At 45.3% G+C, this 16,842-nt stretch overlaps 2 protein-coding genes across 4 annotated transcripts in view; one reads left to right on the forward strand and one right to left on the reverse strand.

Moving 5' to 3' along the window:
• PEX11G (peroxisomal biogenesis factor 11 gamma) overlaps positions 1-16,842 on the forward strand; it is a 343,872-nt gene that overhangs the window by 182,781 nt on the left and 144,249 nt on the right. The gene's annotated exons all lie outside the window — the stretch shown is intronic.
• GNG7 (G protein subunit gamma 7) overlaps positions 1-16,842 on the reverse strand; it is a 66,242-nt gene that overhangs the window by 41,214 nt on the left and 8,186 nt on the right. For 2 of the 3 annotated variants that reach the window (XM_061350301.1, XM_061350212.1), the window contains exons 2-3: positions 9,758-9,821; positions 2,502-2,580 (exon numbers count right to left, since the gene is read on the reverse strand). The gene's annotated coding sequence lies outside the window, so the exon portion shown is untranslated. The remainder of the gene's footprint in view (positions 1-2,501; positions 2,581-9,757; positions 9,822-16,842) is intronic. The other variant, XM_061350454.1, reaches the window with a different exon arrangement.

The raw sequence follows: 16,842 nt of genomic DNA on the forward strand, positions 1-16,842 counted from the left end.
CAAGGTGCTGCCATCTGCCGACACCCCGGGCATTCTGAAGGCACCTCTGGGTTGGGACTGCCCTGCAGTGCTCAGAGCAGCAGGAAAAACCATCTTCCTCCTTGCAAAGGCTAAGCTGCCTCTTCCAAGTGCTCCAGTGCCTCGCTCCACTGTGCTGGCTGGACTGCACTGTTAGCTGGAGCAGCGATTAAAGCGATGGTTGCATGACAGTCTCCTTGATACAAATGTATAGGCGTTATTTAATATTAAAGGCCACAGCATAACAAAGAGAGTTTTCCAGTTTAAAATACTCCACGGGCTTAAGTGGCTTAACAGAGACCTCTGCAGTTCAGACCAGCTCAACGCAGGCAGTTAATCCAGAGAAGTTTTTCCCCACTCAAATGAACTGTGGTTTAGACGATTTGATACCCAAAAGGCATATTTAGCCACCATTTCTGTCTCCAAAAGCCTTCCTGTGACACACAGAACCCACTGGCTTTGGACTCACACAGATCTTAACTCTTTGGAGTTGCTGCAGCAGCTTCTTCTGCTGCAGAACAGCAACTGTTTGTCATCTGTCTTCCTGCCCCAAAGCAGCACCAGCCTGACCCAAACCAGATCTTCCCCTCAGGTGCCCAGTGTGGGTATCAAACACTTCCTGAAAATGGGGAGGACTTAAACATGCACTCAGCCTCCTGCCCCATCAATTCCAATGGGTACACTAACAGAAGCAAGCAACACTCCTTTTCCTCTTTGAAATACAGCACCCTTGATCTAAAGATAGTCCATCCCTAGGACGACAGAACTACGGGAGCAAGTTACTCTATTCTCAGCTATGGGCTCGTCGTAAGTTCCTTTACCTTGCTGCTATTTCACACATGGGACAGGAAATACAGGATTTCACAAAAGGACTACTGCTGCACAAAGGCACTTTCGAAGCTCCATGGAAAGCACTCATGTCAAGTATTACACTATGAGGATGGAGTCAACCAGAGGAAGGGGACACCAGTATCCACATACCACAGTCCATCTTTTACTGTGAAATCTTCAGCTATTGATTGTTCCAAGCAGCAACAATTTCTTTAAGGACTACTAAAACAATTTCTCAGTATTTTATAGAAGCAGCTGCACTTAAAAAGTCAGCATCAAATGGGATGTGGTTAGACCCAACTGCATCGCATCATGTGTGGTGCCACAGAACACCATCTGCATGGCAACATGAGATTCAAGACCTCTGAAGGAAAACCATATGAGAAGACAAGGTTGGGAGTAAAACTGCAAGGTTTGGAAAAGGAAGCAGTGGAAACACGCTGGTGAAATGGTGAAAGGGAAGGAAGCTGGTGCAGAACCTCCCTGTCATTTCCCTTCAAGAACACCAAAGTCTACCCATTCACTGTGCCCCATCTTCTTTACACAGTGAGGCCAATGAAGCTTTCTAGGAGGTGAACTCCACCTACAGCCATCACTGCAGTTTAAATCAAACTTCAATATCATATTTGGGGGCACCCAGGGAAAATATCAGCAAAATGGAAAAAATAAGACTAAAACTTTCAGAAAGGTGCTGCTGATTTTGCCTGCACAGAGATCATGCAAAGCTCATGGACGATTTAAACCAGCACAACTAATGCTTAACTTATTTCTTCTATAGAAAAGTCATGAGGCTTTAATCACGTTGCTTCATTAACTGGAGATTACTAATTACAGGCTTTGTTAGTCAGCACTACCAGACAATGCTTTAGTGTTGATTGTTCGTATAGGGAAGATTGGAACAAACCATTTCATCTTAATGGCATACAAGGTTATTTGCAAGAGCTGTCCTCAGCAGAATGGACAAAAATCATTATGGTTGTCAGAAAAGCAACAGCTTCAGTGAGATGTGTGTGAAGCCAAAGACAAGAGGTCACAAAACACAGGACACATGAGGCACACACCTTGAATCATGTGTTGCATCTCTTGCCTCTACCCTTGACCATTCTTCTTAGAGGGCAGGGAGACTAGTCACTTGGAGCACTTAATATTCCAGCACAGAGCAAAACCACTGCTATATGGAATGAAGAAGCCATCATTGTAGCATCTTCTGTTTGTGTGCTACAGGTAAATGCTTACCAGCAAAGGCTAGATAAAAAAGGAACCTGAACTTCATTATCCAGCTACAGCAGTTGAAGCACACAGCTTCCCTTGTCTCCCAGCAAGAACAAAGGCTCCCACGAACACCTCATGCCTTCTGACTCAGAGGGACATGTCCTCTTTGGAATCTACAGATCTTCTTCCCTAATTAACGAGGTGGATTACTGTTACATGACACTGCTCCATATGGGTAGTGAGGAATCACCACCCTTTGTCTCAGACCAGCGAGAGCATGAAGAGTCAAATCAGAAGAGCACCTGCAAATCACAGCCACCACAGTGGCACCATTTGCTGTACCATCTTCCACTGTAGCAGGTAAAACTTCATCATCAGAGGAAGGCAAATGAATAATGAAATGATACCACAGGTTGCAAAAGGTTAAACTTCTTGCTCACCTCCTTACTGCAGTGAAGCAGTTCCAGCTACGGCCTCGTAGGGCGTGCTTGCTGCTGGGGATCCCGGTTATGATTCCTCCTGGCAAGGAAAGAGGAATTCAGGAGATCCATCAGTGATACACCAAACAGACAGTTCACTATTAATGAAGTTATAATTTGGAATAACATATCTCTCAGCCTGTTTCCAGAGCTGAGCTGCTCCAGCCCTTGGAGCATCTCTGTGGCCTCTTCTGGACCCACTCCAACAGGTCCACATCCTTCTTACGTGTGGGATCTGATGTTGAGCTTATGTCCCCCATGGGGGAGAGGGGAAGTTGTTTGCACATTCTGGGGCAGGGGAATGCTGTAGAGCAGTGGTTTAGCAAAGAAGGAAGTAGAGTCTTCTGGCTAAACACAAACCAGCAAGTTTTGGCTTTGAGAAACACCACAAGATCCACCAGTAAGCTGGCCTTAGGAAAGCATTAAAAACAGCCTAGGAGAAACCAACTTGTGTTGGCTTTCCCCCATGTCGAGATGCTGCTGTGCTACACCCCGTTACCCAGCTCCGTGGGACATCCTCCTTCCTGCTTACCAGTAAGCCATTGCTCAACCCTCCTCTGGTCAGCCCAAATTACCACACTGAAGTCAAAGCTGTTGTAAGCGAGAGCTAGGGTTTATTCCAAGAATCCATGTGAGCTGAAATCGAAGCCTGCTTGTGTTCTGCACTCACTGCCTGGACACAAACAACCTGGTTGGGGTTTTTTTTAAAGGAGCAAAACCCACGTCATTTACTCTCCACTGGGGCTGAGGCCGTGGCTGCCCTTGCCCCTTTCACCTCCATCCCCTGCAGATTTCAGTAAATCAAAGGGTGAGGAACAGCCAAAACCAAGAATTTGCAAATATTCCTTTTTCTTTTTTTTAAACAGCAATTCCCACAAACACAACATTCCAAAGGAGAGCGTCAAATGCCAGCTATCCACATAAACATGAAGGCCAGAGCAAGAGAATCACAGAAGAGAGAGGGCTGGAGAAGACCTTAAGATCATTTAGTTCCAACAACTTTCCGGATGGACACAATCCCATCTTTGGCTTTCAGCAGAAACAAGCCTTTTGTTTACAGGCTTGCAGAATCTGACCCCAGGGGCTGGTCTGGTCTTGCTCAAAGAAGGAAAACAAGCTTGACCTCAGCGTGCTGGGATAAACTCTGCCCCCTCTTTCCTTCTATGCTTGTCCCAGCACAAAGGTAAAGAACATGATATTCAGCAGTGTGACCAAGCAGAGCGTGACCACACAGCCTCCCGTTTACTGACATCAAAACCAAGCGCGTTAGAGCCAAGGAGGTAACCTGACTGGACACACTGCTGCTGCCATTCATCAGGCACTTCCCAGCTGGCAGAAGGTCCTCAGTAAGTCAGCTTGCTCCCCTGTATGGTAGAATCACAGAATGGTTTGGGTTGGAAAGGACCTTAAGATCATCCAGTTCCAACCCCCCTGCCATGGGCAGGGACACCTCACACTAAACCATATCACCCAAGGCTCTGTCCAACCTGGCCTTGAACACTGCCAGGGATGAAGCATTCACAACTTCCCCTGGGCAACCCATTCCAGTGCCTCACCACCCTGACAGTAAAGAACTTCTTCCTTATATCCAATCTAAACTTCCCCTGTTTAAGTTTGAACTCGTTACCCCTTGTCCTATCACTACAGTCCCTAATGAAGAGCCCCTCCCCAGCATCCTTAGAGCCCCCCTTCAGATACTGGAAGGCTGCTATGAGGTCTATAAGGTCTATGTTAAGTACAGCATTCACTTACCTAGCACAAACCCCTCCCTGCATGGACAGCCATGCTCACAGCACACACTCCCCTATCTCCCACTTGAACAATTTCCTACACAGTTGAGAAGCAGGCTGCAGTTTCCTCCAGGAGAATACTGCACACCAGCACTTGCTGGCAACAGAGCCTGAACAGAGAACCTGAGTCATCATTCAAGACATGGCTTGAATGGAATGGCTCTACCATTCTCATTAGAAACATGGAAATCATCATGGAAATGTGTCACAACAACAGGTTTTGGGGGAAAAAGCAACCCAACTTTGTCACAGTTGAATGTTCATGACCTATTTAACAATGTGGGCCAGAACCCCCTTCTCAAGCCTGCTCTGCCAACATGCAAGCGGCTGGCAATGCAAGTACCAGCATTTTAAGAGATACCTTGAAGAGGGAGTGGGCAGCAAGGAGGGGAATTCCTTTCCAAACTAACTGGAAGCAGCAACAGTTGGTTATGCAAAGCATCTCCCAGAGCCGGAGCCTGCAGCTGCCAACATTCCCTCAAAGTCAGGGCAAGGCTTGAAGGAAAGCAGATCACCCATTCCAGCCCACCAGAAAACCTGCAGTGCCAGGAACAATACGGGAGGCAGTGTCTATGGAATTCTTTCCACCAGGATCTTCCAGCTCATCAGCAGGAAAAACTTGCTATACTTCCCTTGGACACTCCAAGATCTGGCAGATCATGGAGCAGGCAGCAACCAATGCTATCAACTATTCCAACTGTGATTAATGAAAAGGTTAGAGAGAGTTTAGAAAGACAAGATTCAAAGAGTCATCCTTCTGCAGCGAATGACTGATGATCCCTGGCAGTGTTCAATGCCAGGTTGGACACAGGGGCTTGGAGCAACCTGCTCTAGTGGAAGGGGTCCCTGCCCATGGCAGGGGGCTGGACCTGGATGAGATTTAAGGTCCCTTCCAACCCAAACCATTCTATGATCCTATTGTGCTACTAGTCTTTATGATTTTTAATGAATGCTTCAATACATGAAAAAGTGTGCAAGTCAGAGGTGCTGCATTCATATGGTGAACAAGTCACCAACCCTACCACCTTTGCAAAGGAAGGCTGACATGCAATGCTCCTGACAAACTCACCTGGGGTTTCAAAAACAGAGCCTGTCAGCAAGCTATTTGTGCAGAAGAGCCTCAAGATTCCCATTCCAGAAGGGAGTCCTGCTCTGCTAAGAGCCTGCTGCAGGCAACTCAGCAGTGGGGTTGTTATGGAGCTCTAGCCACCCTAGCCCAGAGGATGCTGTGAACTCATTCAGCACCATTAGGGAACGCAGAACAGCTCATGGAAACAATCTGTAAACCAGCAAATGACTCCTTTTAAGATGTCTGATGGATCCCTAATCAAGCAACTGTTCCATGTCGTACCACAGGCCCAAATGAAAGCATTACTGGCTGACAGATAACAAACTACCACTGAGATGCATCAGCACGAGACTGTGATTCAGAGCAGTGCTGCAATTCTGAGATAATGACCTGCTGGACAGCATGGCACATCTCACTGCAGGCAAGTAGGTGCAGATCTGCACCAGGAGTTCAGATTCCCCAGTGCTGACATATAGTGAAGTTAAAGGGAGAGAAATGCATTACTAAAGGTGAAGTTGCTCAGATCATACTCAGAATTAAGTAACCTTAATGGGATAACCAACTCCACTGCTTAGTTTAATTCTGTTGCTTAGTACTCCAATAACAGGCAAAAGATCTTGGCCCACAAGGAGATTTTGTCATGTCTCTAAAAATACATACCTATAAATAGTAAATCAGTATCAAACAATTGTATCCGGACAACCAATGCAAAACACCCCTGGTAAAGGGAAAGCTTGTGGAGCTTAACTTTCTCTCATTATTCCCTCCAAGGGATGAGCAGGTTCTTCCTTCCTTGCCCACAGAGCTCCTGCCATTTTCCAGCACACAGCCCAGAGAGTTTTTGCTAAGGAACAGCTACCGCAGCAAGTGCACATTTGCTTTTGGAGGCAAATCACTAGTTGTGAAGTTGCTAGGAAGTTCTGGCACCTTGCTCTGGAATACTTTTTAAGTCCTAAAATGGGAAGGGTTGGAGGAGAGGCAAGCAGAAACAGCCTTCCCCACGTCCTGCAGTGCTTCACACCTCAAGGGATCTATGCTTCAAGCTCAAAAGCCGCAGAAGCGATTTGACAAGACCCATGAGACTACACTTGTCACTTTAAAGTCCCTCCAAAGGCAAAGCCTTAGCAGCAGCTGCTCCTGTGAAGCTCAGCTCCTTTGGGGTCTCAGAGCAGAGCAATGGGAAGCATTGCTAGGATGCCCACAAGCATCCCAAGCAGCTCAGCACCCCACCCAGCTTCATGCACAGGCATCTATGCACGAGTGGGTTCCCACGTGGGAAGGTGCAACTCAAGACCACACAGCCCTGTACAAACAAGTAATTCATAACTGAAATGACTCTGAAAATGCCTTAAATGCTCACTGATCTAAGGAAAAGGAGCACAGAGCAGCACAGTGTGGTGCTCAAGCACCGGATTTACCTACCCTGCCACTCTGCAGCAAGATGGGTACTGAGAAGGGCAGTTACTACAGTCTTGCGTTCCTACTCAGGCTTTGGTTTTCCCCTGAGCAAAAGAGGAAAAAGTTGAAAATAAACCTTGCAGACAGGAGCATTCCATCTGCAAGAGTTCATTCCTTAAAGAACCAGGACAAACTCAATTCCTCAGTAAATAGCTGGGGTTACTGACTCTGCTTTGCACTCTATCACTAAACGCTTCCAAGGTTTTAGAGCAATATACTCAGGACAGCGGTCCATGGAAATAACTGACTTATTTCAGCAGTAACTGAGCTATATTTAAAAACGTTACTTATGGGATGCCAGTTTCCTGAAGCTGTTTGGAAAATTCAATTTTAAAATGTACAAACAGTAATGGAACAAGAATGTGCTGTAGCAACAGCCTTCTTTTGCTAGGAGATCCATTAGATAGGTTTCTGGACTTTGCAACTTGGTTTCGTCCCCAAAAGATCACCTTTTCCTTCTTTTAGAGGACAGATTAAGAATAATAACAAAAAAATTCTGCATGTCTGCAGAAAAAACCCCATGTTTATAGGAAAAGTTTATTTCTGTAAAAAAAAAGAAATCTTCCAGTTTTAGCAGATGCCTCCAGCTCTTCTAACCAGACCAAATCAGTGACAATACACTTCTTTCCTCTAGGGATGCTTGGATTTAACATGAGTAGATTAGCTCAATGCCTCTGCCAAGCAAAAAAGCAGTAAGAGTTCTTTTCTGTCACTGACAACCTCCTAAAAATTGGAGGCATTTTAAAATGTACACCAACTGAACAACTGCTTGAAACAGGAAGAGGAGGTGAAAGCATATCCAGCTGAAGCAGCAAGGGAGAATTCATTACCCTGTAAATACCGAAGCGAAACACAAATGGGATGCTGTGGTTTATCATTCTTCAAGTGCCATTATAAAAGTGCACAAGCATTTGCTTTTAAATGTTACGACAAGCAGCCGAATGGCACAAACTATAGCTGCGTTCATTGACAATTCAGGAACTGTTCCAGTAAAACAAATGCTAAACATCTACAGGCTGCTAACTTCAAATCCAAGCTAGCAATACAGCACCCCCCAGAGAGGAAATGCTACCCTGTTCCTACCATATGGGCAAATTTCACCTCATTCTACCATTACAGAAAGTGAGAAGAAGAAAAAACTGTGTCAAGGAAGGATTTAGAAGCAAGGTTAATAATTTTCAATGTGGTTGCTCCTCCTGGGATACCTTTTTCTCTCAAAGCAACTTTTGAGGTTATTTCAATGTGCTTTCCTGTTATACAAAGCACCCTGTCTTCCAAGGACTATCAAGCAACTTTGTACTGTCAATTAGTTATAGAACTGAACTCCTTAATAAACCCTGGGAAATGGGATGTTCTTGATGTATCACTGATTACTAGGCCAGGGCAGCATCGTTTCTGCAAGACGTAAGTCACCAGTAAAGGTGCCTTCCCCTAACTTTGTGAACAGGGCAACAATTGCCAGCATTAAAAACCACTTCCTAACTAACAGACAGGTGCTGTCAGAGTCCTGACCAGCAGCAGAAAACTGAGAGTTATTCACCACACAGAGCTGAATGAAATGTAAGGGTTCACAAATGGGTCCTGAAAACAGAAGGCAAACAGCAGTGAGAACTCATTCACAGGCCCTGCTGCAGGAACAGCTTAGAAAGGAAAAAGATCCCACTGGGCTGGGGAGAGATGCATGCTTCCATACTTCAATCTTCAATCATATCTGCCTCTTTAGTGAACAAAGATTTGCTTTGGAGATGGAGACTGGCATAAGCATTTCCTGTTTGATGCCCTGAGGCAAAATATTAGCATGTAACAACCTCTGTTGGTTTTCCTTTTGTTGCTGGTTTTTTTCTCCCCAATTCCTTATATTTTAAATTATGCCTTCACTTGACTGTGACTCACAGCAAAGCTCTGCACTGATCCCACGAACATCCTTCCCCCTCTTGGAGGAGACACCAAGTGCAAAAAGTAGAGCAGAATGACGCAACTGGGACAGACAGGGGACACTTCTGTTCAGAAAGTGAGGCAAGAGGAAGCACTGCTGTATCCCTGCCACAGTTCTAGGGAAAGGGCCAACAGTCACATGATGATGCACAGCTCCTAATGCATTTGCTAACAAGTCTGCCAGTCAATTACTCATTTCATATGGTTTTAAGGACTTGTGTTCTCTCAGCATTCTTGAGACTCAGGCTGTTGCTCAGATGACAGTGGAAGCAGCACATGCCTGGCAGCTGATGCTGTGGGGTCCAGCTCCAAGGACACACTGCCCTCTCTTGGCGACTGCAAAGCCAACCCCATGGAAGGGCACTGAAGATCAACATGCTCCTGGCATCTCTAAAAGACCTTTCTGCCCAAGAAGCAAGTCAGAGGCAACAAAGCAACTCTGGTAACGCTCCCCTGCCTGATACAGCGCTTTGAGGAAGGATGTGTAAATGCCTTTTGGAAGAGCTGCTCTTAAGGTAGGTCAGTTTTGACTAATAACCTTGTAGGTACCTTTATATCATCCTATCAAACCTTTACTTTTTTCACCTGGAACTGTAGAGCAGATAATGCATGGCACAACTGTGTCTATCCTGGAGGCTACTTTAACACCTAAAGAGCAGTAAAAATGTGCTTTGGTAACAGTCATCACATAAAAGAACATAATTCAGGAAAACCATTTCAGCTCATAGGCAACAGCTACATGTTAGCTTTCTGTGTGACCTCGGGGCAACTTTAGACATTTTACACCCTGTCTTGGTCAAACTGTCTCTAAGTGGACTCTGAGCATGCTGCTACCATATCCACACTGCTCACCTCATAAGATATCCCTGGTTTGGGGAGTCAAGGATACAGTGATAGGGAAAATTAACTGTGAGGGAGGAGCAATGATCTGGATGCCTTTATGGTGTACTGCTGCATAAACATACCTGGTCAGAGAGTGTTCACACCACCTTCTTCAGCACAAAGGCAGATGAAAAGAGGAAAGCTCTCCTAAAAAAGGAAATGGAGAGAGTTTTCAGCAATTAAAACATTCCTGCAGGGAATGCCCACTACTCTGGACATCAGCTTTTCATCCAACCAGCTGAAGCACTCCACACCTTTTGGGGTTTATGAAGGCAGACACCATAGCCATATGGCTACAAAGACCCTTTTTACCCTGACAGACACCAGTGTTATTTTTGCCCTGCTTGAAACCAGGCTGGACTTGGCTGTTACAGAACTATTTCAAGTCACCGAGTATGAGGGACATGTCCCATGGATTCAGAGATCAGCAGCTGATGGCTGGCCAAGCTTTAAGGCTGACTCTTGTCACAGAGGCAGAGCACCTATGTGCACTCTGTGCAATTTCAGATCTGAGTCTGAAGATGGCTCCATGAGCACAAGAGATGCCATCCACTTATGCCTCCCTGGAACAAGAGAAAAGTATCATTAGGCACACAAAGAATGAAGAAATAATCCGAATGCTTAGTCAGCCATCAATCACATGGTATTTGTCATAGGCTGACAACAATGCTGCTGAGAAGGCATGGAAGCAGTCACATATGTGCATTATATATTTCTAAAGATGTAAGACTGCGATATAGAACCTACAACAAAAGAAACCAGAGAAAAATAGCCTGAGCAACTCATGGGAGTCAAAGAGAAAAAGAATGACAAAGATTTAACTAAAGAAAGGGAAGAGGAAGGCAGATCTGCAGCATTTCACTTTTTTGTTCCTCCTCACAATGATCAAATTAAAAAGCCCACACACCTAAAGTAAGGAAAGTTACAGGGGAGATGGAAATACAGTCATTCAGAACCACTGTTTAGCTTCAGAAAACTGCTGCATTACCTTCCTTTGTCAAGCAGCAGATAATGAAATCAGCAAAAGAAAATGCAGAATTTGGACCCATCATGCAAAAACCAGAAGGAAACCAAGGATATCTTAGGTATGAGTTTACCAATCTGGACCTAAGGAGCTCTGGCTCCACAAATACCACCCAGCAGGGCATAAGTGATGATGAAAGGAGACACAAGTGACTGTGCCAAGATCCCAGTGCTTTCTCCCATGTCCTCATTGCAGCTACAGCCATAACGCTACCCTCACACACTCAGCCCAACAAGTATAAGACATCAATGTAAGACAACATAAAAACCAGAACTTGGCATAGGCATGTGCCCAGCACCCAGTTACAGAGCTGTGATTTACTAATAAACCTTTCTTCAGGAACCTTCCTCATGTTTCATTTATACCTTTGAAAACACCTCAGATAAAACCCTGGCTCCACCAACATCACGCAAGATTTGTCATTGACTTAAGGATAAATATCCTAGTTGCATTTCTGTTTCCACTGCATGATGTCTGAAGCTCCAAACATGACTTTAGCATTTAATTCATGGTGACAGGCAGTCAACCTCAGTATTGCCAAGAGCCAGCCAACAGAGAGCTACAGAGATCCCTCGAAGACTTGACCCTCTCTAGCTATTAGAAGAGAAACACCCATTGAATGTGCTGGTGTGAATTAGAAGAAAGCACACAGGGAGTAGAGAATATGGACATTATTATTTTAGGTAAAGCTTGGGTTTCCTTAAGATTATGATAGAAACAATCAGATAACTACAGCTGGTGCTGCGAGGGCCACAGGGCAGTAAAAGGGCTGCTGCTGGTGCCCAGCCTGTTTTCATAGCAACAGCACCAAAACACATGCTACAAGCTCTGTGAGGACAAGTAGCTGCATAGCTTGTTCCTAGAGGGAACTGTTTAATGTCTAATCATTAACAGTAAAAACCACCCTAGATAAAAGTCAGCTAGCGACAGACTAATGCAGTGATGCATTTCATGTCAGCAGAGTCATTACAGTCACCAGGAAGCGCAGGATGTCTGCTTGTTCCTGTTATGGCTCTACTGTGTTTCCCTGCAGAAGGGACAGCTTTGCAGGAAACAACAGAAATTAGAATTAAAAGTAATAATCTATTTGTTCTTTAAACCTCTCTCAGCCAAACAGCAAGAGCATCTGCTGCAGTGTGCTGAAGGCAGAAGATGGGACATGCTCATATGCATTTTAAGCTGCTGCTGCCATTAAAGATGAGAAGCAGCAGCAGTGTTGGGAGGTTGCTTGCCAGAAATACTGCAGTTACATGGTCTGAAAAGTGCAAACCTCAAATGTGTCAAGCCCATTACTTGCCTGGTAAGGCTGTGAGGGCAAACCAAGCCCAACTTGCACCTGTAGGACCCTATTCCATGATAAAGCAGCAGGTGTGGGAGTCCCCTAAGAGCCTGAGATGGAAATGGAGGTGCATTAACCATCCACTGCCCGTGCAGCACATTGACCCCACGGAAGAGGAGCTACATGTCCCATGTTACACACCAGGTTGGGGATGGGCAGGCACTAAGCACAGTGACAACATGTGCAGCAGCACCTATCTCTTACCTGCAGCCCGAGAGCATCGTCAGCTGCGATAGCTTCGATGTGGGTGTCAGACAGACACGGGCACTGCTATCAGGCTGGATGTAAGGGAGAGGTTCTTTACTGTGAGGGTGCTGAGGCGATGGCACAGGGTGCCCAGAGAAGTGGTGAATGCTCCATCCCTGGCGGTGTTCAAGGCCAGGTTGGACATGGTTTAATGTGAGGTGTCCCTGACCATGGCAAGGGTTAGAACTGGATGATCTTGAGGTCCTTTCCAACCCAAACCATTCTATGATTCTATCAGAAAACATGTACAACATCAAGTCCTGTCACCTTCCCATGGAATTTGCTGGATCAAGACACCTGCTCAGACTCGCTCCAGCCCAGCCCGTGAGGCATCAGTATCTCCCACATACTGGAACAGAGAGGCATTTATTCCCTTCTGAAGCAACACCACTCCCTTGACTAAAACCCAGAGACGACTGCTGAGAGCAAAACCCCTCAGGGGCCAAGCAGGCACAAGGCTCCCAGGCCCTCCCTCCACACACCTCTGCCCAGGAGGGATGTCCACCTAAGCCCCATCCCCACAAAACCTCCGAAGCTGTGCCTGTAAGCAAGCACAGGGGAGGCTGCTGCAGCTGGAGCCTGGTAACAGCACAAGAGAACTAAGCAAGACCCTTTGATATCGATATAAATTGTTCTTTTTCTTCACTACCAGAGGTATGTAAGACTCCATGGATGAGCATGGAGAAACCCTGCATCAGAAGTGCTATCTCCATCATCCTCGCTAAACCCTTCCTATTGAGTACCTTTATCACTCAAAAGAACACTAAACCCAAAACCTGTTCAGATAGAGCTGATGTTCAAAGATGGGTTCTAGACAAGTGTAAAAAAAGAGTCCAAAACACTATGAAAAAGGCAGCAGCACATCAGCAAACCTATTTGCCTTCCCTTCCCAAAGATAAAACCTTGCTCTGCCCATCCCACAATAACCCCAGCCCTGGGGTGCTCTCTGTCAGAAGATGCCTCCAGCAGGAACATCCTCCATCTCCTGCTGGCCACGCAGGGCTCGCTGTCATTCCATGAGCACAAGGACAAAGCCCGTGTGGCACAGCACAGCACAGCACAGCACTACCCCTGCCCAGCTGAGCGAAGCAGAGAACAAACCCCAACGCTTTCAACACGCAGCTGCACGCTCTGAAGTACTGAATTCCTTAGGGTTACCAGACAGCAGCACCAACCCAAATGTACATTCACTGGGTTCTAACAGAGCCTGTCACCATTTGTTCTTCATCACTGACCCCTGTATTTGTGTATAAACTCCTCACATAACATAAGGCAGAGCTGTGCTTGAAAGCGTCACAGAAATAGGCCTTTTTTCAAGCAATGTATTTAAATAGGGGTACCCAAATCACATTTCTTCAGTATCTTTTATCAAAAGCTTCTTAAGCAACTATAGTTTGCTTCCCTACTAATGTGCTGTTGAAAAGAAAAAGCTCAACTGCTTCATTATAATCATATTGATGGTCCTATAAATCTGCAGTCAGACCTGGGAAGCTCTTGAAGCCTGTTGTCCCTAAGACAAAGCATCACTACTGCTCTCCCTCTGCACCCACGAGGAACATCACCCCCTTCACCAACAGTCACAACGCAAAGCCAAAGCCACACAGATCTATAGTGTCCCTATGAGCCTGTTGAGTGTGTCACAAAGCAAATGGCTGCCCAGCCACTGGGATAAATGAAAATCATCTGATGAACCTGCATCCTGCACAATGGACCAACACCGAAGCTCCTTCCACCGCCAAAACATCAAGTGTGGTTCATGGCACACTAAAGATGACAGCAGGAATCCACAGCATCCCAAGAGCCAGGCTGACTTGGGGCAATGCCATTTCGACCCTCCTCTTAGCATCAGTATGCAGTAGCACAGTTGTCCTCACTCAGACCAGCTAATGAAGTCTGAACTGCATGAACAAATAGTTCATGCATGAATAGGAAGGTCCTTTCCCACCCTAACTGTTCTATGATTCTATGAACAAACCTCATAAGGTTTGAACAGCAACCACAACTGGGAGAAAACTGAGGCAGCCTTCAAATGCTAGAGCAAGCCCACCCCTAATGAGATCTGTTTCAGTGTCACATAAGCCAGGAAAGCAAACTAATATTTATAGAAACGGAGTAGAGTTGAATCTTATATAAATCTGGTCACGCAAGCAAATTCAGGGAGAGGCACTTGCCAGCTCTGGGTGCAAGGGTGGAAGAGGTCACAGATTGATGAGCTCTCACTTACAAATCTGCTCTTTTCCAGCACATTCATACAGCTTGAAAAACCTTGTAAAGAGCACTTGGCAACAAGCCTGCCAGCAAACTCTGTTAGACTGTAGGAAATGAGCAGGAACGCATGCAGGCATGAGGGACAAGTATTAGATCATGTAATAGGCTCACCTGCTCCTTAACGTTCTACTCCAACAACTACTTCCACAACAACCTTTTAAATACAAATTAACGACATTATCCTGAAAGGAAGGTACAAGAAGCAAGAGCACTGTCAACTTGCATCAATTTTTACTTTTCTTAGACAAAATTAAACACTGATAGTGAAAATGGCCTTTTACTTCAATAAAGTTGGGGCTGTTCAGCCTGGAGAAGAGAAGGCTGCGTGGAGACCTCAGAGCAGCTTCCAGTATCTGAAGGGGGCCTATAGGGATGCTGGGGAGGGACTCTTCATTAGGGACTGTAGTGATAGGACAAAGGGTAATGGGTTCAAACTGAAACAGGGGAAGTTTAGATTGGATATAGGGAGGAAATTCTTTACTGTAAGGGCAATGAGGCACTGGAATGGGTTGCCCATGGAGGTTGTGAATGCTCCATCCCTGGCAGTGTTCAAGGCCAGGTTGGACGAGGCCTTGGGTGATATGGTTTAGAGTGAGGTGTCCCTGCCCATGGCTGGGGGTTGGAACTTGATGATCTTAAGGTCCTTTCCAACCCTAACTATTCTATGATTCTATGAATTTCACTCAAATTTCATCTAAAGGCCCCAAGATAAAGCATTTACTGTGTGAATTTAAGAGTTTTCAGAATTCTACAATTTATTAATGCCCAGTGCTTCCAACACCTGCAAGAGTACTCCAGGTCAGCTGCAGCCTGCTAGCAAGATGAAGAACATTAAGCAAAGAAATACAGAAGATGTGGAGAAATTCCTCTCAAATACTCTTACAGGATTAAGTGAAAAGAGTCCAAGACCATTCTTCTTCCCACTCAGCCATTACATTTCATTTTTAATCAGCATAAAAGCTACAGGTTAAGCCAGCAGGTCCCTCATTGAGATTGAAGGAATGGGAATTTACAAGCCAACAAGAGAAAGGTGGAGAGAAACCCAGAGCCAACACAGAGCCCCTTTTGCAGTAATTTAAAAATCCTGCATTTGATTAATTTCTTACCTTGTATGCATTAAAAATTCAGACAACTGCTTAAAAGAAGCCAGCCACATAACTCTTGACAGTCCAAACCCGATCCAGAAGCACTAGCACTTGGGTTAGCTTGATACAATCAGTCCCTGCAGGAATTTGAACCCGTAATTACAGCATAGCACAGCAGCGTGCACATGGGAATATAAAGGAGAAAGGCTTTATTTATGCAGGGGACAAGAGTTTCAGGGATTACATGATTAAATCAAGGAGCAATGGTTCAATGCAGAAAGCCAGCAGATTCAGGAAGCTCTTAAAACAGCTGCAGCAGAGACTCTCTGGCTTCTCAAACTACAGGAAAAATGAGGGAGCAGCACACTTTTTAAGCAGGGTGGTTTGCCTGCAGACAGATTGTATTTCCCTTACAACATAACAGCATGCACAGTTACTAGCCAAACAACCTCTCCCAGCTGTTATTTACTGAAGAGAGTAGGAAGTGGTTACTCTCTCGAGCTACAGCTAAACCACAGCAACTCTTTAATTCTCCTCGTCTTCATGCAGTACAAAGGGAGCACAGTAACAGTGCACCAAAGAGATGCACACAATACATCTCCTCTGGTAGCTGACAACCCTCTTCTATTTTGGGGATGCTCATCTGCAGGTGGAATGGGATTTATGTTCCCACGACTGACAACACAACTCACTCGACTCCGCTCCATCCTGGCTTATGGCAGCTGCTGCTATTTTGAGCACTATGCCTCTCCAGTGCTGCTGAACAAGATTATTCCAAAGGTGAGAACTATTTCCAGATAACACAAGAACAGTATTTTCCACACTTAAAATATTAAAAAAAAATAAAAATCATGGCTGTTTAAGAAGTTTTGCAAGAGATTGAAGAACCTTCTCCAGCAAAGACAGGGTCTACTTGCATTAATAGGCTTTCTTATACATAACCCATGCAGACTATTAAAGTCACTGCCCTGTTGGACTGGGTAAAATAGTCTTACCTGGGCTATCACAAAGGTATTCTTCACTGGCAAATAGGAAAGCATCTGTTCCTTTTACCCTGACAAGACCCTTGCCTTCTGACAAACAGATTGACAATATAGTCCTCCAGAAGTCACAGCTACAGGCACTTTGTGCTGGAATTGCCCCCAGAAATACCCATAAACCAAAAGAAACACGAAAATGAGATGCAACATTGAGTCAATATCATAT

Source organism: Neopsephotus bourkii, unplaced genomic scaffold (genome assembly GCF_033783945.1).
Source record: "Neopsephotus bourkii isolate Nb327-2 ecotype Australia unplaced genomic scaffold, CSIRO-AGI_Nbou_v1 NB_2, whole genome shotgun sequence".
Taxonomy (NCBI): domain Eukaryota; kingdom Metazoa; phylum Chordata; class Aves; order Psittaciformes; family Psittacidae; genus Neopsephotus; species Neopsephotus bourkii.